The sequence below is a fragment of the Lutra lutra genome, chromosome 2 (assembly GCF_902655055.1).
Source record: "Lutra lutra chromosome 2, mLutLut1.2, whole genome shotgun sequence".
NCBI lineage: Eukaryota > Metazoa > Chordata > Mammalia > Carnivora > Mustelidae > Lutra > Lutra lutra.
In genome coordinates, this window is record NC_062279.1 from 89,561,672 (window position 1) to 89,588,592 (window position 26,921).

At 38.0% G+C, this 26,921-nt stretch overlaps 1 long non-coding RNA gene across 1 annotated transcript in view; it reads right to left on the minus strand.

The window, feature by feature from the left end:
* Window positions 1–266: 266 nt before the first annotated feature.
* LOC125094256 (uncharacterized) overlaps window positions 267–26,921 on the minus strand; it is a 134,998-nt gene continuing 108,343 nt past the window's right edge. Inside the window, exon 3 of the long non-coding RNA XR_007125430.1 lies at window positions 267–415. This is a non-coding gene — a long non-coding RNA (uncharacterized LOC125094256). The remainder of the gene's footprint in view (window positions 416–26,921) is intronic.

Consider the following 26,921-nt stretch of genomic DNA (forward strand, 5'->3'; position numbering starts at 1 on the left):
GAAAAATTTGTACATATACGGTGATCCTCAAAAGGATCTACACTGGATAGTTGCTTTTGACCTTCCTCTACTTACAGGGACTCAGAGAATGTTTTTGCTGCGAACTTTTTCAACACTATTATCTTACTGCCAAGTCTCCTGGAAAGTTCTTCAAAGAGTTTCTCTGCTTTCATCATTTGAAAGAACAGTAGCTTTATTAGCTTGTGGCCAAAAATGGATTTAAAAAATAAGAGTTAGTTCCCAGAATTAAACTTACAGCTGCAGAAACTCAATTCTCTGAATTGTTAAATTTGGATGCGTACTGTGAAACTAGATCAGGAGCACATTGTTTGATGGGGCTGGAGGTGGGTGGGTCAGATAGGGTCTTCTCAGGTGTCCTCACCATCTATTGTCCTTGGGTACCTATCCCATTTTCCTACCATAAGAGAAAAATAATAGAGTGTTATAACATGAAAGGAAACCATGGCTGAAAAAGCTTTGGAATATCACAGAATATTGTGTGGCCATTAAAAATAATGAATCAGAGCTAATCCAAATGACTTTCAACAATTCCCACAAATTATGTTGAATGAGGAATATAAGATACAGAGCAGTGTGATACTTATATGGGGTACTCAGCATTGGTCTCTTTTGCTTGCAGGTTGTACATTAGGCAGGTGCAATAGTTAAATTAGCATTGGTGAATGGGACTATATGTTAGGCACATGTACAGTCTCTATCCCCGAGACAAAGCTATTTCATCCATTTCCCGTTGTGCTAGCAGCAGGTGGCTGTTGGCAGAGGATGAATAATGTCAACTGGCCAAGTCATTTTTGTCTACTTGGTTGTTTGGTGCCCTTTCCATGTTGGTGATCTTGGGTGGGTGTTAAGTGTTTTAAAGCTCTTCATACTTTACGCTCATTCTCTAATGTTCAACTACATGCCTATTTCCCAGACCTGTTTTCCTGATATTCCAGTCCTTCTCCTTTTAGACCCCCGTAGTGGTTTAGCAGTGTTTCCCCCAAGTTCATGCCTCCCTAGAACCTCAGATTGTAACCTTATTTGTAGTTAGTATTTTTGTGAATGTAATTAGTTAAAAATCTTGAGATAAAATTATCCTGGATTTAGGGTAGGCCCTATGTCCAATGACTGGGGCTCTTACAAGAAGAGGGGAAGACACTGATAGGTACACGGAGAAGAAGGCAGTGTTAATGATGAAGGCAGAGATTGGAATGATAAGTCCACAAGCCAAGGAATGCCAAGGATTGCTGGTGAACACTGGATGCTAGGAGAATGGCTTCTGATGATTCTTCCTTAGAGACTCCAAAAGAACTAACCCTACTAACATCTTGATTTCAGACTTCTGGCTTTCTTGATCTATGAGGGAATAAATTCAAGCTGCCTAATTTGTATGACAGTCCTAGGAAAAGAGCACAGTCCCTGACCAGCTGGCCAAGCATTTGCTACTATCTAAGAGTCTAACGTATACTTTAAGCTTAGGTCCCTTGTCTCTTCACACAAAATGGATGATTAGGTACATACCCTGAAGCTCTACCTATTGTGGTGACTTCCCTTATCACTGTCTTTCAAGGCTATTGATTTCACATTTATGATAGCTGATTTCTCTGATAATAAATTTGACATATTAAACTAAAAGCATTGCACATTAAAAGATATTTTTAAAAAAGTAAAAAAAAATAATTGAAGACAAAATATTTGCAACACCTTGGCAAAGAACTGATAGCAAGAATACATAAAAAACATTTATAAGCTAGTAAGAAGACCACAATGAGATACCATTTAAAACGCAGTTAGTTAACTAAAGAAGCCTATTATCATCAAATATTAGAGAAAATGTGGATAAACAGGCTAGCTTATACTTTGCTGTTAGGAGTAAAATTGATTCAACTACTTCAGAAAAATATTTAGCATTATCTTTTAAAATTGGAGATTCATATACCTTATATTTGTAATTCTACTTACATATGTATAACCTTAAAGAAAAGAGAATGCAAATGTATCCTAGAACTAGAATTTAAGTAAAAAGCAAGCCCCCAAAGATCAGATATCCTGTAATGCCCACACCCCTTTAAAAAAGTTACAAACAACTAAAACTGCCCAATATATTTTTAAGAAATATTTATATTGTGTAAAGCTATCATTCTAAAAAGTGAAGGGAATAATAGTAAAATTTGCAGGATAGTGGTTTCTTCTACTGGAGAGAGGCAGGGTATAAAATAGGGAGGAAAACATAGATAAATGTTAGAAATTTTGACTGTTCTCATTTGCATGCTGGGTGGCATGTATACAGATACTTATTATTTAATAAACAAATATGTAACTAAGTAAAAAAATAAAATAAAATAAAATAAAATAAAGGCCAGGCCTGGACCAAGGTTGAGACTGTTCATAGGCCAAAGATTATGATTAATCAAATTCTAGTATTGGAAACACAACAACTGGACTTCTGATTGTGTGCATACATTCCTGGTTGAATCAACACTGGAAGCAGGAAAAGCCCGGGACCTGAGACATGAGGAGAGATACGATAATGTCTGAAAGATAAAGGGAAAGAAGGCCCAATAGGGTCACAAACATGGCCTAAGGAGAAAGACTTGTGAGAAGTCCCTGTGGCAGATGGTCCAGGAGCTTGGAAAACAGAGATGTTCAAGGGTCCATTTTATTTTATTTTATTTTATTTTTTTTAAAGATTTTATTTATTTATTTGACAGAGAGATCACAAGTAGATGGAGAGGCAGGCAGAGAGAGAGAGAGAGGGAGGGAAGCAGGCTCCCTGCTGAGCAGAGAGCCCGATGCGGGACTCGATCCCAGGACCCTGAGATCATGACCTGAGCCAAAGGCAGCGGCTTAACCCACTGAGCCACCCAGGCGCCCTCAAGAGTCCATTTTAAATTGTTTCCCTGTTCTGAGCTGTGATCTAAGTAAATGCCATTATCCAAAGCTCACAGTAAAAGTCTGCTGCATTGATGAAATAAATAATAATCATAAAGTCTCCATTCGATCACTCATTCATCACGTGAATATTTACTGAGTTCTTACTGCATGTAGTATAGCACTAGGGGTATCGCAACAAACACAACAGACTGAGTCTCTGTCCTCATCAAATCAATGTATAATTATCCAGATGATGATAAATTCTAGGGCAAAAGATGAAAAAGAGTAAAGGGGAGGGAGAGCCAGAAATGGAGGTGAAATATATTAGTGGTATTTGGAGTGAATGAAGAGAAAGTAAACACAGAGAGGACCACTTACAAAGTGGGCTGAGAATGCAAAGGGCACAGTGAGTGGGGATGCAGAACTGGTGGAAGCAGGACTTTGCAGTGGCAGATGTCTAGGAGAACAAAAATCTCTTTCAGAGTAAATCGCAGGCACACTGGAAAAGGCTCTGGATTTCCCATTGTATGTGGAATGTGGTTTGCATCATTCGGTTTGTAAATAAAAGAAAAAGTTAATTCTTAAAGTTGGCGAACTTGTGACCGCTGACATTATACTTCCAACGTTTTAACTATTAAGTTGTTTCTCTACCTTCTTTTGTATCAGTGGTTCTTACTCTAGAGGAGCAGTAGAGGGGAGCATGGGCATTTGCTCTTTGAAAAAGTTTTCTAAGTAATTCTGCCTCTAGATAACCCCCTACTCCAACCTCTCCTACCTCCATTGGTGAATATTTCTTATATACAACAGTGATCCTAGTTTGGATATCTCAGGGTAGCTCAAATAATCTCAGGTTACAAAACTGTAACAAAGTAATAAATAAATTTTTTTTATTGATGACACATTTAATTAAAAAAACCCAACAGAGAGTTTGTTTAAAAACAATAGTACTGTTAAATGAAATGTGAGAATCCTCATTGCCTTAATTTGAGAATCACTCTGTTAGAGTCCATTTTAAAAATCAGTTTTTGATCCTCTTTAAAAATAGCTCTATTTGCCCTGACATTGTTTCTAATATATTAGAACTGAAACTGGACAAAATAATAAGATGAATGCTGAGTTAACATAAAAGTCTCTCTCTCTCTCTTTTTTTTTAAAAAGATTTTATTTATTTATTTGACAGACAGAGATCACAAGTAGGCAGAGAGGCAGGCAGAGAGGGGGAAGCAGGCTCCCTGTTGAGCAGAGAGCCTGATGTGCGGCTTGATGCCAGGACCCTGGAATCATGACCTGACCCTAAGGCAGAGGCTTAACCCACTGAGCCACCCAGGCACCCCAAAAGTCTCTTATTTGATCTTTCTGTGTGTGACTGTGTTTAAAATTAATTTATTGAATGCTTTCTACATGTCAGAAATATATTAAGCACATTGTATGTATTATTTTATTGAATGTTCACAATATCCCCATGAGTTATATTCATTAGTATCTCCACTTACAAATGGGGAGACTGGGGCGCCTGGGTGGCTCATTGGGTTAAGCCGCTGCCTTCGGCTCAGGTCATGATCCCAGGTCCTGGGTTCGAGCCCCACATTGGGCTTTCTGCTCAGCAGGGAGCCTGCTTCCTCCTCTCTCTCTGCCTGCCTCTCTGCTTACTTGTGATTTCTCTCTGTCAAATAAATAAATAAAATCTTTAAAAAAAACAAAAACAAAACCAAATGGGGAGACTAAGGCACAGGGCATGCAGGTAAATACAGTGATGTTTTCTCACTAAGAGGTCTGACTCCTGAGCTGTTGGCTTTAATCATTTGTAATATCATCTTCAGTAAATACCAACACATTTAATAGAACAATGTCTGAACATCACTCAACAGTAGTCAAACTAGAAAACATAAAACACTTTTTCCCATAGGAAACTGTAGTTCTTATTGACCCATCATTTTAAACTTTCTTGTTAAAGTGCTTTGAAAAACATGCTGCCTTGAATTTTCAAGGTCCTCCAAGTTCATGATTATCAGCTCATGAATGCTAGAAGAAAAGATGATTCATTGCTGACCAAATTAAGTGCAGCAGGTTCTTAGTGAAAACCTAAGTCCAGGATTAGTTAATGACTAAATCTAAATGCCACATAGAATATGTCCTTTTATTTTTAGGGCTCCAGGAAATAAAGATATCCAAGTACCAGAACATTACAAACTCTTAGTCGGTTTTGCCAGACAGCGTAACTTAAGCTTTTTATTTTTAGTAGGAAGAACTGTCTTCGTGCCCTACAAACGTCATACAGTTTGCTTCCATACCATGTTCTTTCGCCTGTGGTTATTACTCCTTAGGTACATAGACAGAAACTTTTGCTAGCATGGAATGAAACTTTTCCAAAGTCCTGTTTCCTTTCCTCACCACACTCCCTAGTAGAACAATAATTAAAAAAATGTATATATATCTCAAGTTGCTTTTCCTTTTTCTATAGATATTTTAGTATTTCCAGGATTTGAAAACATGCACACACACACACACACACCACAATCCCTATCTTTTTTTAAAAACAATTCTGTGAGCTTATAATTTCTCTATTCTGGAGTTTTCCCCGTAAGTCAGTAACAAAGTTATCCTTAAGAGCATAAGCCAGAGAGGCTGTTTACAATTAGTTAAATCCGGGTCATTCTTTTTTGTCATAAACATTTTCTAGAATCTCTGACATTAGAATTAGAATCAGAATCCCTAAAGCAATGTAGATAATGTAAATTTTGTTTTGTTTTGAAATAAAACAGAAATTTGACAAATACCACTAACACGATGTGACGCATGCTGACTTAAATTCCATTCTGTTAAAACAGTGCTGATTGCGGCCCACTAAATTGACTTCAGAACCCGTAATAAGTGATGGCCCACCTATATAAAGCAAGTTCTCTGGCATTGCAGGACAGTGGTTTTCAAAACCTGGGCCACACATCAGAACAACTTGCAGAAATCCGCAGAAGTACAAATGCCCGGGTTTCATATAAGATGTATTAAATCAGAAAAGCCAGGGAGTTAAGAGAAGTTGCTGAAAATTTTACTTCACAGATTTGGGAATACAGCTGAACTGGGGGAGTGACAAGAATGAGTTCACTTGTCACTGAGAAGTGAGATAAGTGAAGTGCAGGGATGGATCCAGGTTTTGTGGACCCTGAAGCTTGCACAATTCTGGAGTTCCTTTTAAGAAACATAATACAAATTAGATAAGAAATATTACTGTAGAGTGAGAAAATAAAGCACAACAAATTACAAATTTTATTTTATTTTATTTAGTTTTAAAATTTTTATTCAAATTCCAATTAGTTAACAAACAGGGTAATATTAGTTTCAGGTGTAGAATTTAGTGATTCGTCACTTACATATAACACCCAATGCTCATTACAACAAGTGCCCTTCTTAATCCCCATCACCTATTTAACTCATCCTCTACCCACCTCCCCTCTGGTAAGCATCAGTTTGTTCTCTATAGTCAAGAGTCTGTTTCTTGGTTTGCCTCTTCCCCCCTACCCCATGTTCATCCGTTTTGTTTCTTAAATTTCACATACGAGTGAAATCATGTGGTATTTGTCTTTTCTCTGACTGACTTATTTCACTTAGCATAATACTCTCCACCTCCATCCACATCATTACAAATGACAAGATTTCATTATTTTTTATGGCTGAGTACTATTCCATTGTGTGTGTGTGTTTGTGTGTGTGTGTGTGAGAGAGAGAGAGAGAGAGAGAGAGGGAGACAACCCACATCTTTTTTATCTATTCATAAGTCTATGGATATTTTAGGCTCTTTCCATAATTAATAAAATTGATAAACCACTAGCAAGACTTATCAAAAAGAAAAGAGAAAGGACCCAAATAAAATCACAAGCAAGAAAGGAGAAATAACCAACAGCACAGAAATACAATTTTAAGACAATATTATGAAAAATTTATATGTCAACAAATTGGATAATTTGGAAGAAACAGATAAATACCTAGAAACGTATCAACTATCAAAACTGGAATAGGAAGAAATAGAAAACTTGAATAGATTTATAACCAGTAAAGAAAATGAATTAGTAATAAAAAAATCTCCCAACAGGTGTACTTGGTTGGCTCAGTTGGTTAAGCATCTGCCTTTCGCCTGGGTGCTTGGGTCATAATCCTGGGGTCCTGGGATCCAAGCCCCGCATCGGGATCCTTGTTTGGCCTGCTTCTCCTTTTCCCTCTCCCTTTGCCCCCCACCCCCTGCCCACACACACACACTCTCTCAAAGAAATAATAAAATCTTAAAAAAAAAAAAATCTCCTAGCAAACAAAAGTCCATGGTCAGATGGCTTCATAGGGGAATTCTACCAAACATTTAAAGAAGAGCTAATACCTATTCTCTTCAAACTATTTAAAAAATAGAAACAGAAGGAAAACTTTCAAACTCAATCTATGAAGCCAGCATTACCCTGATTCCAAAACCAGACAAAGATTCCACTGAAAAAGAGAACCTCAGGCCAATATCCCTGATGAACATGGATGCAAAAATTCTCAACAAAATACTAGCAAACAAATCCAACAGTACATTAGAAGAATCACTCATCACAATCAAGTGGGATTTATTCAGTGTAATACTTCACATCAAGGATTAAAAACCATATGATATTTCAACAGACGCAGAAAAATTTGACAAAGTACAACATCTGTTTATAATAAAAACCCTCAACAAAGTAGGGAGGGGGGAACATACCCTAATATCATAAAAGCTATATATGAAAGACCCACAGCCAATATCATCCTCAATGGGGAAAAACAGAGCTTTTCCTCTATAGTCAGAAACAAGGCAAGGATGTCTACTCTCACCAGTTATTTAACACAATACTGGAAGTCTAACCTCAGCAATCAGACAACAAAAAGAAATAAAAGGCATCCAAATCAGCAAGGAAGAAGTCAAACTTTCCCTATTTGCAGATGACATGATACTCTATATAGAAAACTCAAAAGACTCCAATTAAAAATTGCTAGAACTGACACACAAATTCAGCAAAATCCCTTGATACGAAATCAACATACCAAAATCGGTTCCATATCTATACACCAATAATGAAGCAGAAGAAAGAGAAATCAAGGAATCAATACCATTTACAATTGCACCAAAACCCATAAGATACCTAGGAATAAACTTTTTTTTAAAAGATTTTATTTATTTGTCAGAGAGAGAGAGAAAGCATAACGAGAGGGAGTGGGAGACAGAGGGAGAAGGCTCCCTGCTGAGCAAGGAGTCCTAAGTTGGACTTGATCCTAGGACCTTAGGATCATGACCTGAGCCAAAGGCAGCCACTTAACAGACTGAACCACCCAGGCATCCTACCTAGGAATAAACTTAACCAAAGAGGTGAAATACCTGTACTCTGAAAGCTATAAAACACTGATAAAAGAAATTGAAGATGACACAAAGAAATGGAAAAACATTCTATGCTCATGGATTGGAAGAACAAATATTGTTAAAATGTCTGTACTACCCAAAGCAATCTACATATTTAATGCAATCCCCATTGAAATACCACCATTTTCCACAGAGCTACAATAAACAATCCTAAAATTTGTATGGAACTATAAAACACCCAAATAGCTAAAGCAATCTTGAAAAAGAAAAGCAAAGCTGGAGGCATCACAATTCCAAACTTCAAGTTATATTACAAGTTTTAAAAAGCTGACAAATCTCATGAACATAAATCCACAAAAATATTTTTATTAATTAACTGCCTTACATGGCTTCTTTAATACTTTCGTTATATTTATCAGATTCATACACTAACTTATGTTTAGAGAGAACACAACAATTCTTTGGCCTTTCCTTCAGTATACTTAATTGAAGTTTATTTTTTATTGATGATAGTTGAGAAAAGTTTTTTCTGACTTCATAAATTGTTAATGAAAAATGTTAGACTATTGTCTGTATTAATTTGTTAGGGCCGCCATAACAAAATACACAATTGTTTTCACACAACTCTGGAGTCTAGAAGTCTAAGATTAAGGTGTTAGTAGGTTTGGTTTCTTCTGAGACCTCTCTTGGCTCACACATGGCCTCTTTCTCTCTCTGTGCTCATGTGGTTGTCCCTCTTTGTTGTCTGTGTCCTATTGCCTTCTTATGAGGGCACTAGTCATACTGAATTAGGGCCCACTTTAATGACTCCATTTTAACTAAATAACCTCTACAAAGGCCCTATCTCCAAATTTAGTCATATTCTGAGGCACTGGGGATTAGAGACTCAATAAATGAATTTTGAGGGGACACAATTCTGCCTGCAACACTGTCAAATTTGGGGAAATGTCTCTCAATTTTCTTTCATTTATGAACTGAAAGATTTCAATACATTAAATTTTTTCCTCTGCAGTGATTGATTGTTAATACTCTGAATCGATATGTTAACTCTGAACTGATATATTAACTAATTTGGTGTCTATGTTCTCATTATACTGATTTGTTGCTGTATCTTTGTAGATGTCAAATCAGCAAAAAATAATGGGGCACCTGGGTGGCTCAGTGGGGTAAAGCCTCTGTCTTCGGCTCAGGTCATGATCCCAGGGTCCTGGTATCAAGCCCCATATCGGGCTCTCTGCTCAGCAGGGAACCCGCTTCCTCCTCTCTCTCTCTGCCTGCCTCGCTGCCTACCTGTGATCTCTATCTGAAAATAAAATTGAAAACATTTCCCAATGATTCACATCTTTTTATTATTTATATTTTCAAACAATCTGAGCATCTACATATCGTTACTGTTTGAAATTTATGAATTTTCCTTTATTAAGTATTGCTTTTGGGATGTTTTAAAAAAGATCTTACAGTTCCCTTTTCAACATTAATTTCAACTTATTTTACTCTCATCTTTACTGCTTTTGTTTTATAGTCCATTAACTTTAAAAAATTTATTAAATAAATTTAAATTATAAAAGAGGGTATGCTTTATATAAAACCAAACCAGGAGTTTGCAATTTCTTAATGTTTTTTAAAAAACAACCTTTTGCCAGATTGAAATTGAGCTTTATCAAGTATGACATTTTCACACACACGAAAAAGAAAAATGAAAAAATAAAGTATGATGTTTTAATAACTATATATGCTGAGTCATTGAGTACATAATCTTGACAGGAGAGAATTTCCATTTTGACAAGCTATAGATAAGAACCATTTTGCATGTCTGATGTTGGAAGCACTTTTACAAACTAAATTCTATCTCTGTATATTTCAACTCTGTTTCTCATTGACAACCCACATGCTTCCAGTGCCAACTGCAATATGAGAGGCTCATTTCTTAAACTGGCTCTGTCCTGAAGCTTCATGATGCCGTTAGTTGGCACAGAAGGTGGTGGGGGGTATTCCTGGAAGCCATTCCTACACTGGGACAACTAGCAATAACTTCACTATATATGGAAACGACTGTGAACCACATAAATATATCCCACTCAACTCAAACTGAATGCATCCCCATTCCACCTTTCACTTTGGACTGGAATAGTGCCTGCATCAGTGGACATAAAGAGAAGTTGGAGTAGAAAAAGAAGTCTACTGATTGTGGTTAAAATTTCTTACTTTTGTAGATTTTATAAAATCATATGACCATATAAATATGGTCGGAGTTCTGGAAGGAGTTGTACTGGTGAGAACTCTGAACCTTAAGCTTCATTGCCTTTGTGGAATTTTAACCCTGGTAAACTGTGCAGGAGGTTTGTGGTCCCTCATACTATGAATATCATTTGAGGTTTCCACTTAGTACAGGGTTTGCCTTCAGGTCGGTGCTAGTCCATGACAAAGGTTTCAATATTATAAAATGAAATGAGGGACACCTGGGTGGCTCAGTTGGTTAAGCACCTGCCCTTGGCTCAGATCATGATCCTAGGTCTTGGGATTGAGTCCTGCATTGGGCTCCTTATGTGGCAGGGAGTCTGCTTCTCCCTTTGCCTCATGCTCCCCCTGCTTGTGCTCTCTCTCTGGCAAATAAATAAATAAAATCTATTGAAAAATTTTAAAAAGAGTTAACCTATTCTCCTCAAACTATTCCAAAAATAGAAGTGAAGGAAAACCAAACATCTTCTATGAGGCCAGCATTACTCTGACACCAAAACCAGATGAAGACACCACACACCTCCCCCCCACCAACAGCTATAACCAATATCCTTGATGAACATAGATGCCAAAATTCTCAACAAAATATAAGCAAACTACACTTCAACAATACATCAAAAAGATCATTCACCATGATCAAGTGGGATTTATTCCTGGGATGCAAATGTTCAATATTCACAAATCAACTTCATACACCACATCAACAAAATAAAGGATAAAGATCATATGATCAACTCAATAGATGCAGAAAAAGCATTTGATGGGGTGCCTGAGTGGCTCAGTTGGTTAAGCGGCTGCCTTTGGCTTGGGTCATGGTTTCAGGGTTCTGGGATAGAGCCCTGCATTGGGCTCCCTGCTTAGCAAGGAGCCTGGTTCTCCCTCTGTCTCCCAGCTTGTGCTCTCATACTCTCTCTGTCAAATAAATAAGATCTAAAAAAAAACAAAAAAACAAAAAAACTTTTGACAAAAGTAAACATCTATTCATGATAAAAACCTTCAACAAAATGGGTTAGAAGGGATATATCTAAAGGCCATATATGAAAAACCCACAGCTAACATCATCCACAATGGTAAAAACTGAGAACATTTCCTATAAGGTCAGGAACAAGACAAGGATGTCCACTCTTGCCACTTTTATTCAATATAGTACTAGAACTCAGCACTAGCCACAGCAATCAGACAAGAAAAAGAAATAAGAGGCATCCGTGTTGGTAAAGAAGTTAAACTGTCACATCACTATTTGCAGACAACATAATAGTATACATATAAAATCCTAAAGGTTCCACCAAAAAACTAGTAGAAATAATAAATTTAGTAAAGTGGAAAGATACAAAATTAATATCCAGAAATCAGAAATCAGAAACGTTTCTATACACTAACAATGAAGTTGCAGAAAGAGAAAATAAAACAACACCATTTACCACCATACCAAAAAAATAAAATACCTAGGAATAAACCTAACCAAAGGGTTGAAACACTTGTACTCCAAAAACTATAAAATACCAATGAAAGAAATTGAAGTTGACACATACAAATGGGAAAATATTCCAAGCTTATGGATTAGAAGGATTATTGTTGTCAAAATGTCCATATTACTCAAAGCAATCTATAGATTCAATGCAATCTTTATAAAAAAACCCAATAACATTTTTACAAAGCTAGAACAGATAATATTAAAATCTGTATGGGGAACTGTAGAAGACCCCAAATAGCCAAAGGAGTCCTGGGAAAGAAGAACAAAGCTGGGGGTATCACAATTCCAGATTTCAAGATATAATACAAAGCTGCAGTAATCAAAACAGTATGGTACTGGCACAAAAACAGACACATAGATCAACAGAACAGGGTAGAGACCCCACATTATTATGATCAATTAATCTAGAGAAAAGAGGTAGGAATATACAATAGGGAAAAGACAGTATTTTCAATAAATAGTGCTGGGAAAATGGGACAGTTATATGTAAAAGAATGAAACAGGAGTACTTTCATATACTATATACAAAAACAAACTCAAAATGAATTAAAGACCCAAATGTGAGACCTGAAAGCACAAGAATCCTAGAGAAGAACACAGGCAGCAATTTCTCTGACATCAGTTAAAGCAACATTTTTCTAGATACATCTCCTAAGGCAAGGGAAACAAAAACAAAAATAAACAATTAGAACTATATCAAAATAAAAAGCTTTTGCACAGAAGCACCTGGGTGGCTCAGTGGGTTAAAGCCTCTACCTTCAGCTGCATCAGTCTCTCTGCTCAGCAGGGAGCCTGCTTCCTCCTCTCCCTGCCTCTCTGCCTACTTGTGATCTCCCTCTGTCAAATAAATAAATAAAATCTTAAAAAAAAAAAAAAGCTTTTGCACAGCAAATGAAACTATCAACAAACAAAAAGACAACCTACTGAATGGGAGATATTCGCAAATGATATAGCCAGTAAGGGGTTAATATCCAAAATATAAAAAGAACTCATGCAACTCAGGGTGCCTGGGTGGCTCTGTGGGTTAAGCCTCTGCCTTCGGCTCAGGTCATGGTCTCAGGGTCCTGGGATCGAGCCCCACATGGGGCTCTGTGCTCAGCGAGGAGCCTGCTTCCCCCTTTCTCTCTGCCGCCTCTTTGCTTACTTACGATCTCTCTCTTTGTCAAATAAATTAAAAAAAACCTCATACAACTCAATACCAAAAATACAAACAATCTGCTTTAAAAAATGTGCAGATGACCCAAACAGACATTTTTACAAAGAAGACATATTAATGGTCAACAGACATATGGAAAGATGCTCAATGTCACTAATCATCAGGTAAATAAAATAAAAACAATGAGATATCACCTCACACCTGTTAGAATAGCTAACATTAGAAAGACAAGAAACAAGTGTTAGGGAGAACGTGGAGAAAAAGAAATTGTTGTGCAGTGTTGGTGGGAATGTAAATTGGTATGGCTACTGTAAAAAACAGTATGGAGTTTCCTCAAAAAAGTAAAAATAAAAATACTATATGACCCAATAATCCTACTATTGGGTATGGCCCAGGAAAAATGGAAATGCTAGTTCAAAATAATATATGTACCCTTATGTTTATTGTAGCATTTTTTAAAAAGATTTTATTTATTTATTTGACAGACAGAGATCACAAGCAGGCAGAGAGGCAGGGGAAAGCAGGCTGAGCAGAGAGCCCAATGTGGGGCTCGATCCCAGGACCCTGGGATCATGACCGGAGCTGAAGGCAGAGGCTTTAATCCACTGAGCCACCCAGGCACCCCTATTGTAGCATTATTTACAATATGTAAGACATGGAAAAAATATGTAAGACATGGAAGCAACGTAAGTGTTCATCAGTAAACAAATAGATAAAGAAAATGCGGTATATATACACACGATGGAATATTACTCAGCCACAAGAAAGGATGAGATTGTGCCATTTGAGACAAAATGGATGCACCTAGAGGGTATTATGCTAAGTGAAATAATTCTGACTGAGAAAGACAAATGCCATATAATTATACCCATGAATGGAATGTAAAAAAATGAATAAACAAATAAAAAGTAGAATCAGAACTATAGATATAGAGAACAAAGTAATGGTTCCCAGAGGGGAGGGAGCTGGAGTGTTGGACAAAATGGGTAAAGGTTAGAGGGAGATATAGGCCTCTAGTTACGGAGTTAGTAAGTCACAGGAATAAAAAGCAGTGTATAAGGCATAGAGTCAATGATATTGTAATAGTGCTGTGATGGGATAGATAATAGCTCCATCTGTGGTGAACATAACATAATCTATAAACTTGTCAGTACAGCTGAAACTAATGTAACATTGTGTGTCAACAATACTTAAATAAATGAATAAATACACATTTAAAAAAGGACATCATATAATGTGGTTAATGTGCATTATAAAGATATCAATATCTGAAGAAATAGTAAGTTCACATCACATATTTTGATGGTAGTTATTCTTGTTATGTCTGAACTCCAGAATTACTTGTTGTAAAAGGGCCTTTTTTTTGTGTTTCATGCCACAAGTTTTTATGTTTATATGTTTCACATATACTGTTTCCCATAAAAACAGTATTTTCATAGAAAAACAGTGTTTTCATAGACAGATAATTACAATTTTTGCATTGTCTTTTAAAACTAGACATACCATTTGACTCAAAGTTAGAGATTTATGTCAAGAGGTAATCACAGAAAACTAAATCTAACCTGCTGTTACTTTCTGTAGCAGGGAGTAAGTAGCTATGCACTACTGATCATTTCAGTAGAAAAACATTTGTTACAACAATGTGATTGGCAAGATAACTGGCTGAATTTTTTGCTTTTCATAGAATTGTCTTAAGATTCTGTCAATATAATGAAGATACTTTTAAAATTTTAAGTATTTTATTGTGAAATAACCCCAATGTTATGTAAAAGTTGCCAGAACAGATAAAAGAACTGCAATATCTTTCTCCTATATTCTTCAAATGTTTCTATTTTACTGCATAATATTAGGTATGATTTTGCTGCATCATTCACACTCCATTATCATTAATCTATTTCTAAACATTTGGAAAGTAAGTTGCAGAAATGACATTCCACAATCTCCAGATACTCTGGTGTATATTCCCTAAAGTTAATGACACGCTTATATAAAAATAGCCCACCACTCTCCACATAAACATGTTGACATTGGTATAACACAACTGTCTAATTGAAAGACCCCACTCAAATTTTCCCAAGTGTCTCTTTTTCCTTTTTGATTCCAGATCTTCCTCAGAAAAATGAGTTACATTTAGCTGTCTTATCTTCAATTTGTTTCTACTTTTATCTCCCTTTCAAGTGCTTGACAGTTTTAGAGCAGAAGCCTTGCATTTATAGGATGATCTTCGGTGGGGTCCATGATAGACTTGGGCATTTTCATGACAGACTCAGGCCACACATTGTTGGCAGGGGTACCGCTGAAATGACTGTGCTTTTTCTAGTGCCTCACATCCAGGGGACATGATGTTAACTCATCCTACTGCTGGTGGTGTTAATCTTGATTACCTGCCATGTTGCTCTCCACCAGATTTCTTCACCTTAAAGCCATCATTTTCCATTTTGCAACTGATTAGTATTTGTAGTATATAAGCAGGGAATTATTCTGATATTTTGCTAATATCATGTACCTCACCCAATCTCTGCCCACCAGTTGCAGGACCCACTAATAGTTTCTGTTTCAATCAACCTTCTTTATAATGGTTGCAAAAATGGTTATTCCCTATTTTCTAGATTTAATAGATGATATTTTTTAAGAAAAATCTTTCTCTTCTACTCTATTTATTCCTTTATATCTGTGTGGACTCATGGATTCCTATTTTACTATTGATTGTAATATTATTTATTTTGATGTTCAAATTGTCCCTAAATTGGCCAGTGGGGGCCCCTTCAGGCTGGTTCCTCTGCTCCTTTGACTTGTCCTCATCATTCTTGTATTTACATATTCTCTGATATAAAAAGATACTCCAGGCTCATCTTGTATTTAATTTGCCTCAGTCTTATTGTCAGCCACTTTTCCAAAGTGTTCTGATTCCTTTCAGAGGAGAATGGTACTTAGAAACCAAAATACAGGTGTGTGGCGTACTCACTACTACTGGACTATCACTGCTTCTGGGCTTTCTTAGTAGAGAGAACTAGGGTATATAAGCAGGCATATAAATACACATATATACATCCATAACTATTTCTATTTCAATGCATATATACGTATTTTAAAATCATGAGTTCACATTGTTACCTAAGTTCCATATCTTAAGGTTCTTCCTAGCATTTCCCCCTGCTTATGGTTTAAATATCTTTTCTGGCACTAATAAACGTGGATCTCATTTTCCCCAACTTGTCCACTCAGTGTAACCAATTCCCAACTAAATGGGTCATCTCCTCCTATTGCTATCTTAGACTCCCTACTCCTTATTGTCTCATGTCCTTGGCCAATACACCGGCTGGCCTATTGTGCCCCAAACCCTTTGTTTCTGCACTAACACCTTCAGCTATCTTGCTGACTTCTCCACACTGGGAAAGGGAAAGGGAAGGTACGAGATACTGCCTTTTAAATTTCATTAAACAGGGGCACCTGGGTGGCTCAGTTGATTAAGTGTCCAATCTCAATTTTGGCTCAGGTCATGATCTCAGGGTTGTGAGACTGAGCCCCATATTGGGCTCTGCACTGAGCACGGACTCTGCTTAAGGTTCTCTCTCCCTCTCTTTCCACTCACACTCTCTATCTCTCTCTAGAAAAAAGAAAAAAAAATCATTTACAATACTTTCAGTTTTACATGGTACCAGTCTGGCCAAATCCCATTCAATTTCCACTGACTAAAGTTCAATATTTCTCAGTTAGAATCCAAGATGTTTTGAACAAATATACATGTTTCATACTGTTGATAATGATGGCTATGGTTAATCACAGATAATAATATTTTGGAATAAACGTCCTAATTGGCACTTTATTTATTACAAAAAACCTTCATTAAGGAGAAAAAAACTGAGGGAACATACAAAAATACACGCAATCAAGGTGTTAGAAATAGGGCGCCTGGGTGGCTCAGTTGTTAAGCATCTGCCTTCGGCTCAGGTCATGAGCCCAGGGTCCTGGGATGGAGGCCCAGGATGGAGGTCCTGGGATGGCTCCCTGCTTGGTGGGAGGCCTGCTTCTCCCTCTCCCATTCCCCCTGCTTGTGTTCCCTCTTTCTCTGTGTCTCTCTCTGTCAAATAAATAAATAAAAAATCTTAAAAAAAAAAGGTGTTACAAATAGGTGATGAAAGAGAAGAAAAACAAGAATAAGACCATAAAATTGAGCCAAAAAATAAGAGCGACAAAGTACTTCACAGACTTCTTTAGACTGAGCCAGAAATGTGACTCTAGGACTCTGTCAAATGTCTGGATCTTGACCCCACAATTCAGTAGCTCAGGTTCTGGGCAAGGCACTTAACCTCCTTGAGCCTCAGTTTCCTGTTTTGTGAAGTAAGGATAGAAATAATTATTACCTATACAAATAAATATTACCTATTGAATTGTTGTGAGAATTAAATAAACTAATCTATATAAAGCTCTTAGTGCTTAGCACATGTTTAAAACCTCAAAAAATCTAGCTAGTGTTATTAGTTGAGGTAAGGTTACTTTCTTCAGTTTGTAAAAGGATAAAACAATCCAGAGGCCTGGAAGTTTTGTTTTAAAGATTTTACTTATTATTTGAGAGAGAGAGAAACAGGGAACACTAGTGGTGGGAGGGGCAGAGGGAGAGGGACAGTCTCAGGACCCTGAGATCATGACCTGAACTGGTCAGATGCTTAGCCAACTGAGCCATCCACCTGGCCCCAGAGGTCTGGAAATTTAACATCGTTCTCAGGCTTTCTCAGTATCACTTCCTCAACCAGAGAACAGGTACTTGGTCATAGTTATTTCTAAATTTAGGCTTCCGTCCTCAGTTTTGAAGTGTAGCTACTGTGCATAGCGGATTAAAGATCTATACTGCTTAGTTATCAAGTAAAAGGGGGCAAAGGTAAGAAAATTGATGATCTAAACAATTCTCTTATCTATGTCAGCACATATAGCAGAAAGCCTCTTTTCTCAGAAAAGAATCTATGCATATGTATAAATGTCTGCCCAAAAACTTGCTGAAGATCTCAGAGTCCCATTCCAAATGTGACAAATCCGCGAGAGGGTCTGAAGGATAATTAACCAATTGCGTGTCTCATCCATGAAAGAAACAGTGGCTCAGAGTCTGAGGAGAAGAACATCTGAATGAAGGTCTGCTGGGATTTTCTACAGAATGTGACCTAAGCAGCTGAATGAAGTGACCTATTGGGTAGGATCTCTTGGGATCACTCATTTGCACTTTGGATGATGTCTATAAAAATTCTGTTTCACTTTTTCATCTAGACAGTGACTAATCAAGAAATCCAGTTATACCTTAAAACTTCTCTTATTTCAATATACAATATTGAACATATACATAATATATTTAGAAAAGTTAGTTTTCTTATTTTTATGAAGCTCTTTTAAAAAAAGATTTATTTAGGGGCGCCTGGGTGGCTCAGTGGGTTAAAGCCTCTGCCTTCGGCTCAGGTCAGGATCCCAGGGTCCTGGGATCGAGCCCTGCATTGGGCTCTCTGCTCAGCAGGGAGCCCGCTTCCTCCTCTCTCTCTCTGCCTGCCTCTCTGCCTACTTGTGATCTCTGTCTGTCAAATAAATAAATAAAATCTTTAAAAAAAGATTTATTTATTTTAGACAGGGAGAGCATGAGCTGGGGGAGGGGTACAGGGAGAGGAGGAGAAGTAGACTCCCCACTGAATGTGGAGCCTGATGCAGGGCTTAATCTCAGGATCCTGAGATCATGACCTGAGCAGAATCCAAGAGTCAGATGCTCAACTGACTGAGTTATACAGGTGTCCCTTATGAAGCTATTTTTTGTGATTAAAAATAAAACATGTAACTCAAACTTGAAGTTCAAAAAATTATTTATGAAGAATATTCTTTTCTATTCTGTAGCATGCCTTTTTAAAAATTTTTTTATTTGCCAGCATCAGTGTAAACCAGAATTATTTTAGAAATGCAATTTTATGTTGTGCTGATTAAGTCAAACTGCACGCTATGATCTTCTTGTGTCCTTTTACTATCTTTATCCTCTGACATGATTTTAGATACTGATGAAATATAGCCTTGCTGAAAACAGCATCAACATTTCTGAATAATGAATCAGTCCTGTCCTGATTTGCAACTTGGGCCTGTTGGTGACATTAATTATCATACAGCTTCAAACTCTGAAGATGACTGTGGTATAGCTTCCTGCCTTTTCAAACACAGCAGCCATCAATTTAGACAAAATACAAACATAATTATGGCCCTAAACCCCAGAAAGGATGGTAAATTTCTCTTATGAAATTTCTCTTATGAATGAGCACTTGGACAATACTCCAAGTGAAGACCTAGGCCTACCAAACTTAAATAGCTACCTCTTGTGGGGGCTGTTCCTTGCCCCATTCTGTACCCCACAGAGAATACATATTTTGACATCAGAGAGAGGGTATTCTATAGCAAAAGGTCCAATATTAGCTTAGTTTGTGTAAACTAATACCTTCCTTGACTACATGTTATCATTGAGATACTGATTTATGTTTTCTAACTTTGACAGGGTTTTAATTTTATTTTTTTAAGGTTTTATTTATTTATTTGACAGACAGAGATCACAAGTAGGCAAAGAGGCAGGCAGAGAGAGAGAGGAGAAGGCAGGTTCTCTGCTGAGCAGAGAGCCCAATGTGGGGCTCGATCCTGGGATCCCGGGATCATAACCCAAGCTGAAGGCAGAGGCTTTAACCCACTGAGCCACCCAGAAGCCCCGACAGTGTTTTAATTTTAAATGGGAATAATTTACTTTGCATTGTTCTTTGATATAGTATAGTCTATATATAGACTGTGCTTGTGATGTGAATTTGCTATATTTTTCCCTGTCCAGTGATTTGGTGTCTGCATCTTTCTTTGCCAACCTTCTCTTGTTACCACCCCCACATAAGAACAGAGGAAGGCTATAGTCCCAGCAGAGATGGACAACTCATTAATTCTTGGAAGGTGGTAACAGAAGGAGTAGCAGCAGAAGGGGCACCCAGGTGGCTCAGTCAGTTAAGCGTCCAACTCTTGATTTCAGCTTGGGTCCTGATCTCAGGGTGTCAGGAGATTGAGTGCTGCCTCAGGCTCTATGCTGGAGCCTGCTTGAGATTCTCTCTTCTTTTCTATCCTACCCCTCCCTCCCATCAGCTCTCTCTCTCTCTCTCTTAAAAACAAAAAAGGAATAACAGCAGGTGGCAGGAGTTGAAAGAAGAGCATGGAGTCAGCAGACTGGAAAATACTACCATGTGGATTCACTCAGCAGTATTTACCATGTGAATCATACCAGAACTAGGTTCTAGGATATTTAGGTATAATTACCTTTTCTGTAGGGAAAGGGAAAAATATTATAGCCATAATAATAACTAAAGCACTTACAGTTCTTTTTGGTTTACAAAGTATTTTCACAAGCATAATTTTGTTTGATTCTTACAATAACTCTGTGAGGTAGGCATAAAAGGCATTATTATATTCATCTCTTTGTCACAGAAATGACGGAGGTTCAGGAAAGTTAAATGAAGTTAGCATCAGATCTCATAAGTACAGGGCTCAGTTCCACAAGGCTGCTCCCATTTCAGATGCCAATTGCAAGTTCTGGGCCTCCCACACTTCTGGCTGACTGGCTATAAATCAGAGGTTTCCATGATCTCCTTCTCGGTTTTGATAATTTGCTAGAACTGTTCACAGAACTTTAGGAAGGCACTTTACTTATTGGCTTATTATAAAGAATAGAGCATAGTAATGGCCAAATGGAAGATGTGTAAGAGAAGGTATGGAGGGGAGGGATACTGGAGCTTCCATGTCCTCTCCGGGTATATCAACCTTCCAGTATATCAATTTGTTCACTAACCTGGAATGTCTTTGAACCCTGTCATTTAGTGCTATTTATGGAGGTTCCATTATGTAGGCATTATTAATTAAGTCATTGGCCATTGGTGATTGACTCAATCTCCATCCCACTCCCATTCTTAAAGGTCAGGGGCTAGGAATGGTTTATAATAAACTAGTGGATAAAGTGCCTTCCTAAAGTCCTGTGAACAGTTCTAGCAAATTATCAAGCCTGAGGAGAAGGTCAAGGGAAAGAACAGAAGAACACTAATTCAAAGGGATTATATGCACCCCTATGTTTATACTAGAATCATTTACAATAGCCAAGATATGGAAGCAGCCCAAGTGTCCATCAATTGATAAATGGATAAGAAGATGTGGTATAATATATAACAGAATATTATTCAGCCAGGAAAAAAAAAAGAAATCTTGACATTTGCAATGACACAGATGGAGCTACATATAATGCTAAGTGAAATTCAGAGAAAGACAAATGCCATATGATTTCACTGATATGTGGAATTTAAAAAACAAAACAAATGAGAACAGGAAAAACCTAAGAGAGAGAGAGAGAGAGATCAAGAAGCAGTTTCTTGGGGCGCCCGGGTGGCTCAGTGGGTTAAGCCGCTGCCTTCGGCTCAGGTCATGATCCCAGGTCCTGGGTTCGAGCCCCACATCGGGCTTTCTGCTCAGCAGGGAGCCTGCTTCCTCCTCTCTCTCTGCCTGCCTCTCTGCCTACTTGTGATTTCTCTCTGTCAAATAAATAAATAAAATCTTAAAAAAAAAAAAAAGAAGGAGTTTCTTAATTATAGAGAACAAACTGATGGTTACCAGACGGGAGGTGGATGGGAATAGGTGATGGGGATTAAGGAGTGCACAGGTTGTTATGAGCACCCAGTGATGTATGGAACTGTTCAATCACTATATTGTATACCTGAAACAAATGTAACATTGTATGTTAACTAACTGGAATTAAAATAAAAACTAAAAAAAAGTTTGTTCAAACCCTCTTAGCATGCTTTGGTCTTTCTGGTGACCAGCACCCATCCTGAAGGTGTCTAGGAGCCTCAGCCGTCTCATTAGCATACAAGAGGTACTCTTGTCCCTCTGGGGATACCAAAAGTTTTAGAAGCGGTGTGCCAGGAAACAAGGACAAAGACAAAATGAGTATTTCTTATTATCACAGGTATAAAAGATTTCTCTATTATCTCCTAGAACTGCATGTGAATCTACAATTATGTCCAAATGAAAAGCTTAAAAAAATCCATTTGTCACTTGGGATTTCAATGAGAATCACTGATGTAGGCTTTAATGAGGGAAGGAAGATGGCAGAGAGTAAGGGACCCATTTCTTCTGGGCCCTTGAATTCAGCTAGATATCTATCAAATCATTCTGAACACCTGTGAATTTAACCCGAGATTTAAGAAAAAAATTGCTGCAATTCTACACACAGAGAAGTGACTGCTTTGTGCAAGATAGGTGGTGCAGAGACATGAATCTGAAGCGATATGTGGGAAGAAAACCACAGATGGGGAGGGGGCCTCTGTCAGCTGGCTATCATAAAGTCATGTAACAGTGGAGCACAAAATCAACTTTTAGAAGTCTGGTCCTGTGAGGGACATCTCTGTCTGAAAGGTGCTCAGGTGCTGAAATGGGCCAGAATCTAGGTGGGACAGTGTGGTCTCAGGATCCCAGGGTCACGGAAGGAACGGGGGTGCATAAGTGCAGCAGAATTCCCAAGCATTCCAGACAGGAAGCCTGCTGCAATTAGTGAGCTTGGGGCTGGCCTCTCAGCTAGGTGTTGCTATAAACTGCAAACTATGGCAGGATCTGGCCACTGCTTTCCAAGCAGAGGCTCAGCAAGCAAGAAGATGTGGCTCCTTCTCCCATGAGGAGTGGTGTGGGTGCACACAGGATCATGCAAACACTCACTGAGCAGAGGCCCAGTGAGCCTTGGGGCTGCGGTAAGACTCTCCTCCTTCCCCTGAGAGGACTGACACAGGTGTGCACTGTAGGAGTCTGCAGAGTTTGGTACAGACAAAAGAGACTGACTACTTTTCCCCAAGGGTGCACTGAAGAGTGGAGGCCACCATCGTTCAGCTCTGGAGCTGGATATCAGGGTGCTGCCATTTTTTTTAACCTTTTTTTATCATCCTCTTAAGCAGTGTCAAAAGACTTCAGGGGGGAAAACCACATAGAGCAACCTGAAGCAGCTTACACTGAGCCCAGGCCCCTGCCAAGGGGTGGCGCAACCCTGCCCAGGCAAAGACACTAGAGAATCAGTGCAACAGGCCCCTCCCCCAGAAGACCAGAAGGATCCTCAAGGGAATACCAAGTTTATAGAGCACTCAGAACCAAAAAACTCCTGTGCTAGAGGTTTTTTTGCATGAGTCTTTAGTCTTCAGTTTAAAGTTTTCTTTTTCTTTTTTTTTTTTTCCTTTTCAACTAGTTTATTTTATCAACTCTTTGTTTTGAAGTCTTTTTAAAAATTTTTATTTTTACATTTAGGTTTTATAAATATATTCTGCACTTTTGGCTTCTTTTCACTGTGTTCAATTCAAAAATATGTATATGTTATACATGTAATATATAAATGTTATATATAATTATTATATATTATATTATATGTATATTATATTTAACATATATATAATACATTTAAGTTTTGCTTTCTTTACAATTTTGGGATTTAGTGTCTTCTAACAAACAAATCAAAACACACCTAGGACCAAGTGGATCACCTTGTTTTATCCACCTATGAGATTATATTCTCTCTTCCCCTTTTTCTTTTTCTTTTCATTTTTGGTTTCTGACCTTTTTGGATTTGTCTAGTGTGTATTTCACTTGGGTTGTAGTTGATATTTTTGGTTTTGTTCTCTTGTTCATCCACTCTCCTCTGGGCAAAATGACTAGACAGAAGAATTCACAACAAAACAAAGAACCAGAGGTAATACTCTGCCACAGATCTAACTGATATGGATAGAAGTAAATATTAGAGCTAGATTTCAGGATAGTGACTATAAAGTTACTAGCTGGGCTTGAAGAAAGCATAAAAGACACTAGAGAATCTCTTAGTACATAAAAAATCTAATCAGGACAAAATTTAAAATGTTTTAACTGAGAGGCACTCTAAAATGGATCAGGTAGGGTAATTGAGGCAGAAGAGAATCAGTGATAAAGAAGACAAGATGATGGAAAGGAAGGAAGCTGAGAAAAAGAGCAAGAAACAACTAGTGGGCCATGAGGGGAGGTTTTGAGAAATCAGTGATGCCATAAAGTGAAACAATATTAGAATTACTGGCATCCTAGAGGAAGAAGAGAGAGAGGGAGGAAGGTATATTTGAGCACATCATAGCTGAGAACTTCCCTAATCTGGGGAAGGAAACAGGCATTCAAGTCTAGGAGGTAGAGGGAACACTCCCCTCAAAATCAATAAAAATAGATCAACACCCCAACATACAATAGTGAAACTTGCAAATATCGGTGATAAAGAGAAAATCCTGAAAGCAGCACAAGACAAGAACTCCTTAACTTACAAGGGTAGGAACATTAAATGGCAGCAGAGCTATCCAGAGACCTGGCAAGCCAGAAATGGCTGGCAGGATTTATTCAGGGAACTAACTGAGAAAAACATGAAGTCAATAATACTTTATCCAGCAGGTCTGTCATTCAGAATGGATGGAGAGATAAAGAGCTTCCAGGACAAACAGAAACTAAAAGAATTTGTGATCACTAAACCAGCCCTGCAAGAAATAATAATACAGATCCTAAAAGTGAAGAGAGTGCGAAAAAGTAACACAGAACAGAAAGAAATGGACAATATACAGAAACAGGGACTTTACAGGTATACAATGGCACTAAAGTCATATCTTTCAATAGTTACTCTGAATGTAAATGGGCTAAGTGCTTTATTTAAAAGACATAGGGTATCACACTGGATAAACAAGCTAGAGCCATCCATATGCTATCTACAAGAGACTCATTTTAGACCCAAAGGCATTTCCAGATTGAAAGTGAGGAGTGGAGAACAATTTATCATGCTAATGGACATCAAAGGAAGCTGGGGTAGCAATCCTTATATCAGACAATTTAGACTTCAAACCACAGACTGTAGTAATGGATGAAGAGAGACACTATATAATACAAGATCTATCCAACAAGAAGATTTAACAATTATAAATGTTTATGCTCCTAACTTGGGAACAGCCAAATATATAAGCTAATTAATAATAAAATTAAAGAAGCACATTGATAATGCTACAATAATAGCAGGGTACTTGAACATCCCACTCACAGCAATGGACAGATCATTTAAGCAGAAGATCAATGAGGAAACAAGAGCTTTGAGTGACACCCTGGACCAGGAGGACTTCACAGATTAAATATGTAGAGCATCCCATAAAGCAAGAGAATACACATTTTTCTCGAGTGCATATGAAATATGCTCCAGAACAGATCACATACTAGATCACAAATCTGGTGTCAACCAGTAACAAAAGACTGGATTATTCCATGCGTATTTTTCAAACCATAATGCTTTGAAACTTGAACTCAATTACAAAAGGTAATTTGGAAGGAACTCAAATATTTGGAGGTTAATGAGCATCCTACTAACACACAGATCAATGGAACAGAATAGAGAGCCCAGAAATAGACCCTCAACTCTATGGTCAACTAATCTTCGACAAAGCAGGAAAGAATGTCCAATGGAAAAAAGACAATCTCTTCAACAAATAGTGTTGGGAAAATTGGACAGCCACATGCAGAAAAATCAAACTGGACCATTTCCTTACACCACACATGAAAATAGACTCAAAATGGATGAAAGACCTCAATGTGAGAAAGTAATCCATCAAAATCCTTGAGGAGAACACAGGCGGCTACCTCTTCAACCTCAGCCGCAGCAACTTCTTCCTAGGAACATTGCCAAAGGCAAGGGAAGCAAGGGCAAAAATGAACTATTGGGACTTCATCAAGATCAAAAGCTTTTGCACAGCAAGGGAAACAGTTAACAAAACCAAAAGACAACTGACAGAATGGGAGAAGATATTTGCAAATGACATATCAGATAAAGGGCTAGTATCCAAAATCTATAAAGAGCTTCGCAAACTCAACACCCAAAGAACAAATAATCCAATCGAGAAGTGGGCTGAAGACATGAACAGACATTTCTGCAAGGAAGACATCCAGATGGCCAATAGACACATGAAAAAGTGCTCCACATCACTCGGCATCAGGGAAATACAAATCAAAACCACAATGAGATACCACCTCACACCAGTCAGAATGGCTAAAATTAACAAGTCAGGAAATGACAGATGATGGCAAGGATGTGGAGAAAGGGGAACCCTCCTGCACTGTCGGTGGGAATGCAAGCTGGTGCAACCACTCTGGAAAACAGCATGGAGGTTCCTCAAAAAGTTGAAAATAGAGCTACCCTACGACCCAGCAATTACAGTACTGGTCCGAAGGGGCACATGCACCCAAATGTTTATAGCAGCAATGTCCACAATAGCCAAACTACGGAAAGAACCTAGATGTCCATCAACAGACAAATGGATAAAGAAGATGTGGTATATATATATACAATGGAATACTATGCAGCCATCAAAAGAAATGAAATCCTGCCATTTGTGACGATGTGGAACTAGAGGGTATTACGCTGAGTGAAGTAAGTCAATCGGAGAAAGACAACTATCATATGATCTCCCTGATATGAGGAAGTGGAGATGCAACGTGGGGGGTTTGGGGGGGTAGGAAAAGAATAAATGAAACAAGATGGGATCAGGAGGGAGACAAACCATAAGAGACTCTTAATCTCACAAAACAAACTGAGGGTGGCCAGGGGGAGGGGTTTAGAGAGAAGGTGGTGGGGTAATGGACATTGAAAAGGGTATGTGCTATGGTGAGTGCTGTGAAGTGTGTAAACCTGGCAATTCACAGACCTGTACCCCTGGGGCTAATAATACATTATATGTTTATAAAAAAATAAAAAAAAAAGGAGCATTCTA